Source organism: Condylura cristata, unplaced genomic scaffold, assembly GCF_000260355.1.
Source record: "Condylura cristata isolate star-nosed mole 26May11 unplaced genomic scaffold, ConCri1.0 scaffold00051, whole genome shotgun sequence".
In the NCBI taxonomy this organism is placed as follows: Eukaryota; Metazoa; Chordata; class Mammalia; order Eulipotyphla; family Talpidae; genus Condylura; species Condylura cristata.
Window position 1 is genome coordinate 742,182 of NW_004567152.1, and position 9,912 is coordinate 752,093.

A 9,912-nucleotide genomic window follows, 5' to 3' on the forward strand; every position below is an offset into this window, starting at 1 on the left:
GCGACCGCCACAAAGGAGCACACTTGCAAGCCTCCGAAGGAAACTGCGCTTGCTCAGAACCGATGCGAACTACAACTCCCGGGAGCCTTTGCGCAGCTTGGGCAGTGGACTCCATTTCCCAGAGGAGGCCTGGAGTGCATACACCAGTCAGTATTCCGGACCTCGGCTACCGTATAACACAGCCTTCTGGGAAATGAAGTTTGGTTAGAACGCCTTCAGATGGGATAGGAGCGTCTGGAAGGTGGCATTACTTTGACAGCGCTATAAAATTAGCGCAGTGTTGACACTATTAGCTGTCAATATTTGTTGCGTGCCAACCACGTGCTAGGCATCTTTTCAACAATTTGAAGTGGTGTATTTATCTGGCAGGTTTCTCAAAGATGAGGTATTTGGATCACAGAGCTGTGGAGCAATTTATGGTGGATCATACCAGTGGTAGGAGGAAGCCGGGGCCACACTTTAAGTCAAGCTAAGAAACTCCAGAATCAGAGTTTATTACAGCTTCCCCTTGCTTTTTGAAAGTTTGTGTTCTAGCACGTAATTTTTTTTCTTTTTTTGAGTGTTTTATTTCTTTTTCCTTTTTCCCCATATTATTGATTGCATTATAAATTTTAAGTAATGCACATTTTAAAAATAATATAATAGTTTATTTTTACATCATTTTGTACATTTTTTTCCCATCTCAATTGTAATCCCCGTGGGTTTCCCATCACCGAGTCACCTATGTGCCATCATCATATTCCCGTGCACTTCTTTCTCCCCCCCACCCTCCGTTTTTTATCCCATTCCCCACTCCACCCCCACAAAATGTCTCTGGTATATAGCTGTTCATTATTTTCTTGCCTGGTCCGTTATATTCCTGCTATGAGTGAAACCATCCCGTATTTTTCCTTTTCTTTCTGGCTTATTTCACTAAGCATGATCTTTTCCAGCTCCATCCATGTTGCTGCAAAAGGCATATGTTTATGTATTTTTTTTGGTTGCTGAGTAATATTCCATCGTGTATATGTACCACATCTTTTTAATCCAGTCATCTACTTTTGGGCATTTGGGCTGTTTCCATGTCTTTCCCATTGTAAATAAAGTAGCAGTAAACGTGGGGGTGCAGGTATCTTTTTGAATCAGTGTTTTTGCGTCTTTTAGATTCCTAGGAGTGGGATTGCTGGGTCATATGGAAGCTCCATAATTAGCATTTTGAGGAATCTCCAAACAGTTTTCCATAGTGATTGTACTTGTTTGCATTCCCACCAGTAGCTAGATGTAATTTTTTAAAAAATATTTATTTATGGGCCCTCCCTGGTGGCGTAGCGGGTTAAAGCACAGCACAAAGAAGCTGAAGCCACTTCCGCATGAGTTCGATTCCCTCCTACCCCGAGGAGATCCTCATGGCGTGGCAGACTTTCTCCTGACCCGCCCGCTGCTCCCCTCAGCAGTGTACTTCGCCAATCTGCCTGTTCTGTTCCCCACTGTCCCTGGTGAGTCCTCTCATCCTCTGCATCTCTGGCCTGTACCCCAGTTCTGTACGAATAAATAAAAATCTTTAATAATAAAAAATTTTATTTATTTATGCATACAGAACTGGGGTACAGGCCAGAGGTGCAGGGGTGAGAGGATTCACCAGAGACAGAGTGGGGAGCAGAACAGGGAAATTCATAAGGTATACTGCTGAGGGGAGCAGCAGGTGGGTCAGGAGAGGTCTGCCACACCCTGTGTGTCACCTCCCTTGCGGGGGATCAAACTCGTGCTGAAGCAGCCACAGCTAGCTTGACAGTGCTGCATTTTAACACATTGTGCCACCAGGGAGGTCCTACCACGTGATTTTTTTAAAAAAGACCTATATTGGCCCTCCTTGGTGGCACAGCTGGTTAAGCACAGCACTAAGAAGCTAAAGCCACTTCAGCAGGAGTTCGATCCCAGCCCTGGAGGTGACCACATGGCGTAGCAGACCTCTCCTGACCCTCCCACTGCTCCCCTCAGCAGTGTACTTCGTGGATCTGCCTATTCTTCTCCCCACTCAGAATCTGAGAGGATTCTAGTGAATCCTCTCATTGCCCCTGCACCTCTGGCCTGTACCCCAGTTCCGCATATATAAATAATATAAATCTTAAAAAAAAAAAAAAAAGAGGGCCCTCCCTGGTGGTGCAGCGGGTTAAAGCACAGCACTAAGAAGCTAAAGCCACTTCCGCATGAGTTCGATCCCCGCCTGCCCTGGAGGTGACCACATGGTGAGGCAGACCTCTCCTGACCCGCCCACTGCTCCCCTCAGCAGTGTACTTCCTCCATCTGTCTGTTCTGCTTCCAGCTCTGTCTATGGTGAAGCCTCTCACCGCCCCTGAGCCTCTGGCCAGTTCTGTGTGCACAAATAAATAAATTAAAAAGAAAGTAAAGTCGGAGACGAATTTGGTTTACAAGAAAAGGCAGAAAGAACATTCAGTACATATTTTGCAAGCATACCTTCTGAAGGAGCTAGCTAGCTGTGCTATAAGCAGGGAAAATTGCTTAGAGCACAAATTCCTTGGGATCTTCCCTGTGTACACTTTGCTTTATGTACCATATTATTCCTGCTTTCATGGTATGTTTTGTTATTTTAAGTTGTTGGGTCTGCAAATGCTGTAAGTTTTTTCATATAAATTATTGGTAATATCCAATGGAATATTACTCAGCAACCAAAAACAAACAAAAAAAAAAACAAAAAACACATGTCTTTTGCAGCAAAATGGATGGAGCTGGAAAAGATCATGCTTAGTGAAATAAGCCAGAAAGAAAAGGAAAAATATGGGGTACTTTATTTCTTAACAGGTGAGAAAATAATAATAATAATTAACAGCTATATACCAGACATTTTATGGGGGTGGACTGGGGAATGGGATCACAAACAGTGGGGGGAGGGAAGTGCACTGGACTATGGTGATGGCACATGGGTGACTTGGTGATGGGAAACCCACGGGGATTATAATTGCGATAAAAAAATGTACAAAATGATGTAAAAATAAACTATTATATTTAAAAATTTATTGGTAATTTCTTCTTCAGCTTACAAACTGATTAATGGGACGCTCTACTTTTGGTTAGCAGGGGAAACCTATATCAGTTTCCTACTGCAAGCTGGTCTGGAGTGGATTGGAATTGTGCAGACTGAAAACTTTTCGGATTCCCCCCTTGATCCCAGGTATATTTAACCATAGGCTGTACTTGACACCTATGGCCAGTGCTCATATAAACGTAGCTGTTCTGGAACGCCTTTGTTGAGTTCACTAGTAACCCCAGAACAGAAGCCTGGGATGATGTGGGACTGTGTGCACCTGAACTTCACAAATGAGACTCTGAATCTGTGAGTGTGATGATATGTGACAGTTGCCTTAAGGGACCGCCATGTACATGTAAGCTGCATATATGTGCGTGTATCTCTATAGGCCCTACATGTCTAGATGAATTTGTATATACGCATACAACCAGTGTGTGTTCATTTCTGGCTTTGTATGGCACTTGCATCATGTTTCTCATCTGTCTGATTGGGTAGGTGAGAAAGAACATATGTAGGCACCTGTGTACTGGTGACTCTCCCAGTCTGTTTGGGAATGTTATTTACAGTTCTGGTATTGTAAGAGTGTATCTCTGTTGCATTTTTTTTCTTTTTTCCTTTGTCTCTGCCCCACTACTCTCTTGTGTTTTTCAAGATCCAGGCAGCACAAAATCCAAGGACTATTCTCATTTCTTTTTTTTTTTTTAAAGATTTATTTATTTATGCTTATAAAACTGTGGTACAAGCCAAAGGTGCAGTGGCGGTGACAGGATTCACCAGAGACAGAGTGGGGAGCAGAAGAGGTAGATCCATGAAGTACACTGCTGAGGGGAGCAGCGGGCAGGTCAGGAGAGATCTGTCATGCCATGTGTGTCACCTCTGGGACTGGGGATCGAACTCATACTGAAGTAACTTTAGGTTCTTAGTGCTGTGCTTTAACCTGCTGAGCCACCAGGGAGGGCCCCCTATTCTCATTTCTTAATGGTAAATGCCTCAAGGGAGGAACTGTAATAGTGTGCCCTAGGGCACCTAGTGGCTGAGAGTCATGAACAGCTTTACAACAACCTAATGCTCCGGTGGCAGCAGATGGAGTGGCAGTGGTGGTTTCCTACCCTACCGTGTGCAAGCTGCAGGCTGGCAGATTGCCATGAAAAGGCGGTGGGGTGTCACCCATTGCCTGCCACCCTCTGTGAGCAGCCCTGCAGGGGCTTCAGCAGTGGTGCCCTGGCAGCTCTGAAGGAGGCTGGTAGAGCCAATAAAGAAGTGGTTTCTACCCCTTGCCATCCCAGGGCATGCAGCCCTGAGGCTCTAGCAGCAGAGGCTTTGAGGCTTTAGGCCTTGAGGAGAAATGTTGGGCTCCCATGGAGGACAGGCAGTAGAAGGCCTGCAGAGCGCTGGGCCATGGAAACTACCAGTGGAGCCCACCCTTCAGCAGCTGGGACCCGTGCCCCAATGCTACTGTACACTGACCCTACCCCCCTGTACACTGTTACATCTGGCCCTTCTAAGGGGTCAAGTGCCTCTGACACCCACCAAAACTGGCTCCAGCAGTGGGTTCCCAGAACCCACTTGCTTAGAACCTGCAGGATCCTCAGTGCAGGTCAAGTCTGTGTAGGTGCAGGGTTTTTGAAACTTTGTATCTGGCATGAGGATCATAAATGGACCAATCAGGACTGAGCTCCCCAGTTACCTGTGTTGGGCTTGAGCTCATTATTCTGATCAAAAAGGGAATGAACTAGGCACTAGACAAGATTTTAAAAGTCCAGTTAGATTTGTAGAGTAGGGGCCACTGAAGAGGATATAAACAGGGAGAAAACCAGTTTAGTATTCACTCAGCAATCAGGCTTCAAAATTAGGATTAAACAGGCAGCAACCACAGGAGGAGCATCAAGTAGTCAGCCACCATGGGATTCAGCAGACCTCCCGGGACTCCAACACCCCAGTAGACCTGCAGATGGCCATAGCCCTTTGCAGAGAACCAATGCACCTGCTTCTGGCCCTGCCTCTGGCATTGCATGCAAGCAGCCCTGTTGGCCTAGGCCTGTTGGCTACTGTTTCACATCAGCAGCTCACAAAAAGCTGTAACAATGGAGTCTCTGCCACCTCCTCCTGTAACCATTGCTGACCATCTCTACTGAACAGTGTCCAGCACTCCAGCCACTTTTGAGAGCTGTATACCACTTCTAATCATCCAGCACCACCTCCTGGTGCTGTTGCATCTGTTGCTATCCATTCTGGTGTCTGGTACCGTCAGGTTACTGCTGTGGCTGCTGTGGTGTCACCTCAATGGCCCCACCTGTGAGCACCTCTACCACCATAAGTTGGATCTTGCCCCACTGCTTACCACTAGCTCTAGGCCCTTGTTGGCAAGACAGCATTGTCCAGTAGTCTTTGGGACTACTGGCCACTATCTGGGGTGAGACAGCTGGCCATTTGTGGCCTTAGAAACTCTCTTATCTCCAGTCTCCTGCTAAATAAACCCCATTGTTGCTCCCTGAGCCTGAGGGGACTTGCAATTGTCAGTGCACAGGTGAGAGCCCACAGACAGCAACATGTTTCTCACCTTTGACACTTTTTTTTTTAAAGATTTATTTATTTATGCATACAGAACTGGGGTACAGGTCAGAGGTGCAGGGGCAGTGAGAGGATTCACCAGAGACAGAGTGGGGAGCAGAGCAGGCAGATCAATGAAGCACGCTGCTGAGGGGAGCAGCGGGTGTGTCAGGAGAGGTCTGCCGCACTTGTGTGAATCACTTCCGGGGCAGGCAGAGGTCAAACTCATGTGGAAGTGGCTTTACCTTCTTAATTGCTGTGCTTTAACCCGCTGCACCACCAGGGAGGGCCACCTTTGACACCTTTTAAGTGCTGCTTTAGTACTGTTTTGGAACTAGTAGGAGGAAATAGCTGGTGCTGGAACTCATCAGAACAGCAGATTGCAAAAACCTTAAGATCTTGACAAGGTACACTGTCAAGAGAACAGCAAACACAGAGGTCAGCAAGTCAGCCCACATCAAGTGGGGCCCTCCCCAATATAATCACCTCATTGAGCCTGAGAAGGCAAGGTAGTTGGGGATGTTTAAGTCCACCATCTTTTCAGGTCACTGGTCTCATCAAATTGCTTCCCTTCTGCAAAACCTCAGTTTGGTTCTCCTATGATGAACAGCCAGACCTTGGCCTCTGGTAAACTGGCAACCACAAAGGAATTGATGGCATGCCAGTAGGTGCCCAGCTTTCAAGAATCAGAGCAGTTGGCCACAGAATCGTGCCAGGGCTAACCTAATCAAATGTTTTCCTACTGTGAGGGAGCTTGGCTACTTAGGACACACCACCACCTCTTCAGGATAACCAATTCTGTGGGGAGAGAATTTGAGGACTCGCAGCAGCTGCCAACACATTTCACCTTGGGGGTTTTCCCTTTTATTCTCCCCAAGCAGCACTATCTACCCTAAGGCATAGGTGCCTGCATTGCTATTGAAGGAAAGCAGTTTGGTTTGGGGGATCAAAGGACATTGAGGTAGGCGACTTTCTGGTGTGCGTGGCCAGAGGTCCTCTGTCCATACCATTTCTGGCCCTTCAATGTTATTTGCTAGATAGATTCCAACAACAGGCACATGACAAGGTTTTGTGACATCTACCTGGCACTTCTCCAGTTTTTTTATTTTTTCCCCCTCCTCAGCCCCTGCACTTCTACTTCTCTAATAAAAAACAAAAAAAGAGAGAGAACGAAAAACCCAGGGTTCAGGGAAGGGCCAGGGGAAAAAAATGGCAAAATACCAAATACCTGGGCAGGGCAGGCCTTCTAAAATCAGGCACTAAAGGGGGGTATAGTGGAAAGTAGTTCCACAGTTTTGTGGAGGTCGTGGGACAGACACAGGTTGTTGGTGCTGGCCTAGCACTCAGCCTTCGTTTTTTCAGACAAGTTTCTTCACTCAAAATATCTTTAATTTTAAAAGCATTTAGCATTCTAAAGCAATTCAAGGGTGAGGAGAGTTTTAATCTCACTCTCTGCTGCTCTCATGTCCGAGTGAGCATGCAGGAGGTGGGCAGGAAGTGGTATGCCCCCTGGGCCTCACCTGGGGCAGGCCAGATTCAGGCCTGTGGTCTGTGGCTGGGGCTCCACAGACCTCCATGAGGCTTTCTGCCGCTCTTGAGGGACCATCATGTAGCATCCAGGGTGGGACCAGTGGCCATGATGACCCTCTGCCCAGGTTGTCACCACATCCACACCCCAAAGGTGTCAGTCATCTCCTGTGGGTTGGAGGGAGCTAGTGCAGCAGTCCATAGGTGATGTACTTGCCCCAGTCTTGCTGGGCTGGATGATCTTTACTACCTGCCCTCCCTTTATCCCTAAGTAGTGAGCTACAGGGTCTTCTGCCTGGATCTGGGGCAGATGATTCTTTCAGAGTTCTCAGTTACCTCTTCCTTGGTCATGACTTCATGCTCCGTGACGTTTGATGAGCAGCTCCTGCTGCAGAAACTGCTCCAGGGGCCATGTTGACCAGAGACTGCCTAGCAGGTCATGCCCTACTGCACCAGATGAGAGCATGGGTGATGTTTTCCTCCTGTATGCAGTGGCAGTACAGTGTGATGGTCTTGATCCCCACTTTGGGCTTCTCAGGAAAGAAAACAACCTTCTGGTCAGTGGGGTCATCATTTTGGGCCACCAGTACTGTGACTTTTGTGCGCCATGGCCGCCCTACCCTGGGCTTATTCCAAGACTGGTCTTTGAAATCCTCCAGTGTCTGGTCCTGCTCATGCTAGGTCACCAGTAGTAGCCCCACAACTGAGTGATGGTCTTATGAATTTCCCACAGTGAGTAAGTCTCCCTGTTATCAAAGTTGTAGACACTACTGCTGCTGCTGCCTCGCGCATACCTTGCATTCACGCCGCTTGAGTTGATATTTGGTTTTGGTGTCTGTGTAGCTCTGATTGACATGATATAAGATACTAATGACTAGTACATCCAGCTTCCTGTGGAGAAAGAGCAACTTGTTCAGTGAGTGCTCTGTCTGTTTATAAAGAAACCTGGACCCCCCCCCCTCGTGGCACAGCAGGTTAAAACGCAGAACTAAGAAGCTGATGCCACTTCAGCGTGAGTTCGATCCCCACCCGGAGGTGACCACATGGCTCGGCAGACCTCTCCTGACCCGCCTGCTGCTCCCCTCAGCAGTGTACTTCGTCAGTGGGCTTGTTCTGCTCCCCATTCTGTGTCTAGTGAATCCTCTCACTGCCCCTGCACTTCTGGCCTGTACCCCAGTTCCGTATGCATAAATAAATAAATCTTTAAAACAAAAAAAGAAACCTGTAAACTGGGCAGTTCTGTTTCAGTTTCACCTAAGAGCCCTTTTCGAGTCTCATACTAGCTTTAAGATTTCATGGATTAAACTAAAACATTCATGTCTTTGAAGAAACAAAGCAAACAAAAAAATGGTCTTGAAAGAAATAATTTTTAAAATAGCAATTGAAAATCCTAGAAAAACTTAAACTCTCCTCTGCCCCTGAAAATTATAAGACAGATGAATATTTTGGACTACAGGCATTCTGGTTGACTAAGACAAGGCCTACAGAAACTAAAGGAAAAAATCAAAACAGGACCATTTAAAATTCAGGATGTTAGAAACATTTTCATTTTATTTTAGCTTTAGATGAAGTGTTTTTTCCTTACACTGTTAATTTTTGGACAGAATTTGACTTCCCACTAAGGTGTAATCCCCACAGTTCTCCAACAACCATAGTACCCATGATCCATCACCATAAACCTGGAAACTTTCTCTTGACTTTAGGTTTTCCTTAGAAATTAAGGATTCTAAAGAGTGGGAAAACTGAGAATGTGTATGAAAAGTAATTAAGGAGCTCAGAACTATAATGTGTTTTCTGAATAAAAAGGGATAAAGGGGTTCAACGACTTAAAGCACCGCATTATGAAGCTCTCCCAAGCCATTGCAGCACAAGTTCCATCCCCAGCCAGGGAGCTGACCCACATGGCACAACAGATTTCTCCTGACCCACCTGCTACTCCCCTCAGCAGTGTATTTCAATACATATGCCTATTCTGCTCCCCACTCTGTTTCTAGTGAATCCTCTCACCTACTACACCTCTGGCCTATACCCCAATTCTGTAAGCATAAATAAATAAATATTAAAAAAAAAAGGACATGGATATTATTTTGGTACAAGAAGGAAAAAGAAAGCACTTTGTCAAGTATAAAGACTTGCAGAAAGAATAAAGGATAGGGCAAGGTAGAGTGGATGTGGTATGTGAGAGATATGTGGTATTGATAAAGGTTTGTGGAATGAAGTTAATAAAAAAAATATTTTAAGATATGATGATTTGGTGTACTTCCAGATTGACTAAATTGGAATTCTACCCCAGAAGAGTTGAACTTATTGTCTTTTAAGTCTTTTAAGTATGGAGGCTTGATAAATAAAATTCTGGTTTTAGTTTGTTTCTTTTAGCACTGCTTGAGTGGCTTTTTCCAAATCTTTTTTGGAATATGAGTATTTTACTAATTTCAATAATGGGAATTCATTAAGCATACAAATCATTCAATATATGTTATTTGCAAAGCTTTTGTTTCTTTTGAAACTAAAAAGGTTTGATCTAGGGCCCTCCCTGTTGAGGTGTCATGTTAAAGAACAGCACTGTGAAGCTATTTGCAGCCACTGCAGCAAGAGTTAAATCCCTGGCCAGGGACCTGACCCACATGGCATGGCAGACCTCTCCTGACCCACCCATTGCTCCCCTCAGCAGTGTATTTCAGTCAGTCTGCCCATTCTGCTCCCCACTCTGTCTCTGGTGACTCCTCTCACCCCCCACACCTCTAGCCTGTACCCCAGTTCTATATGCATAAATAAATAAATCTTTTTTTAAAAGTTTGATCTATAAATAC

The 9,912-nt window shown here is 45.7% G+C and overlaps 1 pseudogene; it reads right to left on the reverse strand.

Moving 5' to 3' along the window:
* Positions 1-7,287: 7,287 nt before the first annotated feature.
* On the reverse strand, positions 7,288-7,958 carry LOC101631001 (annotated as a pseudogene).
* Positions 7,959-9,912: the final 1,954 nt, after the last annotated feature.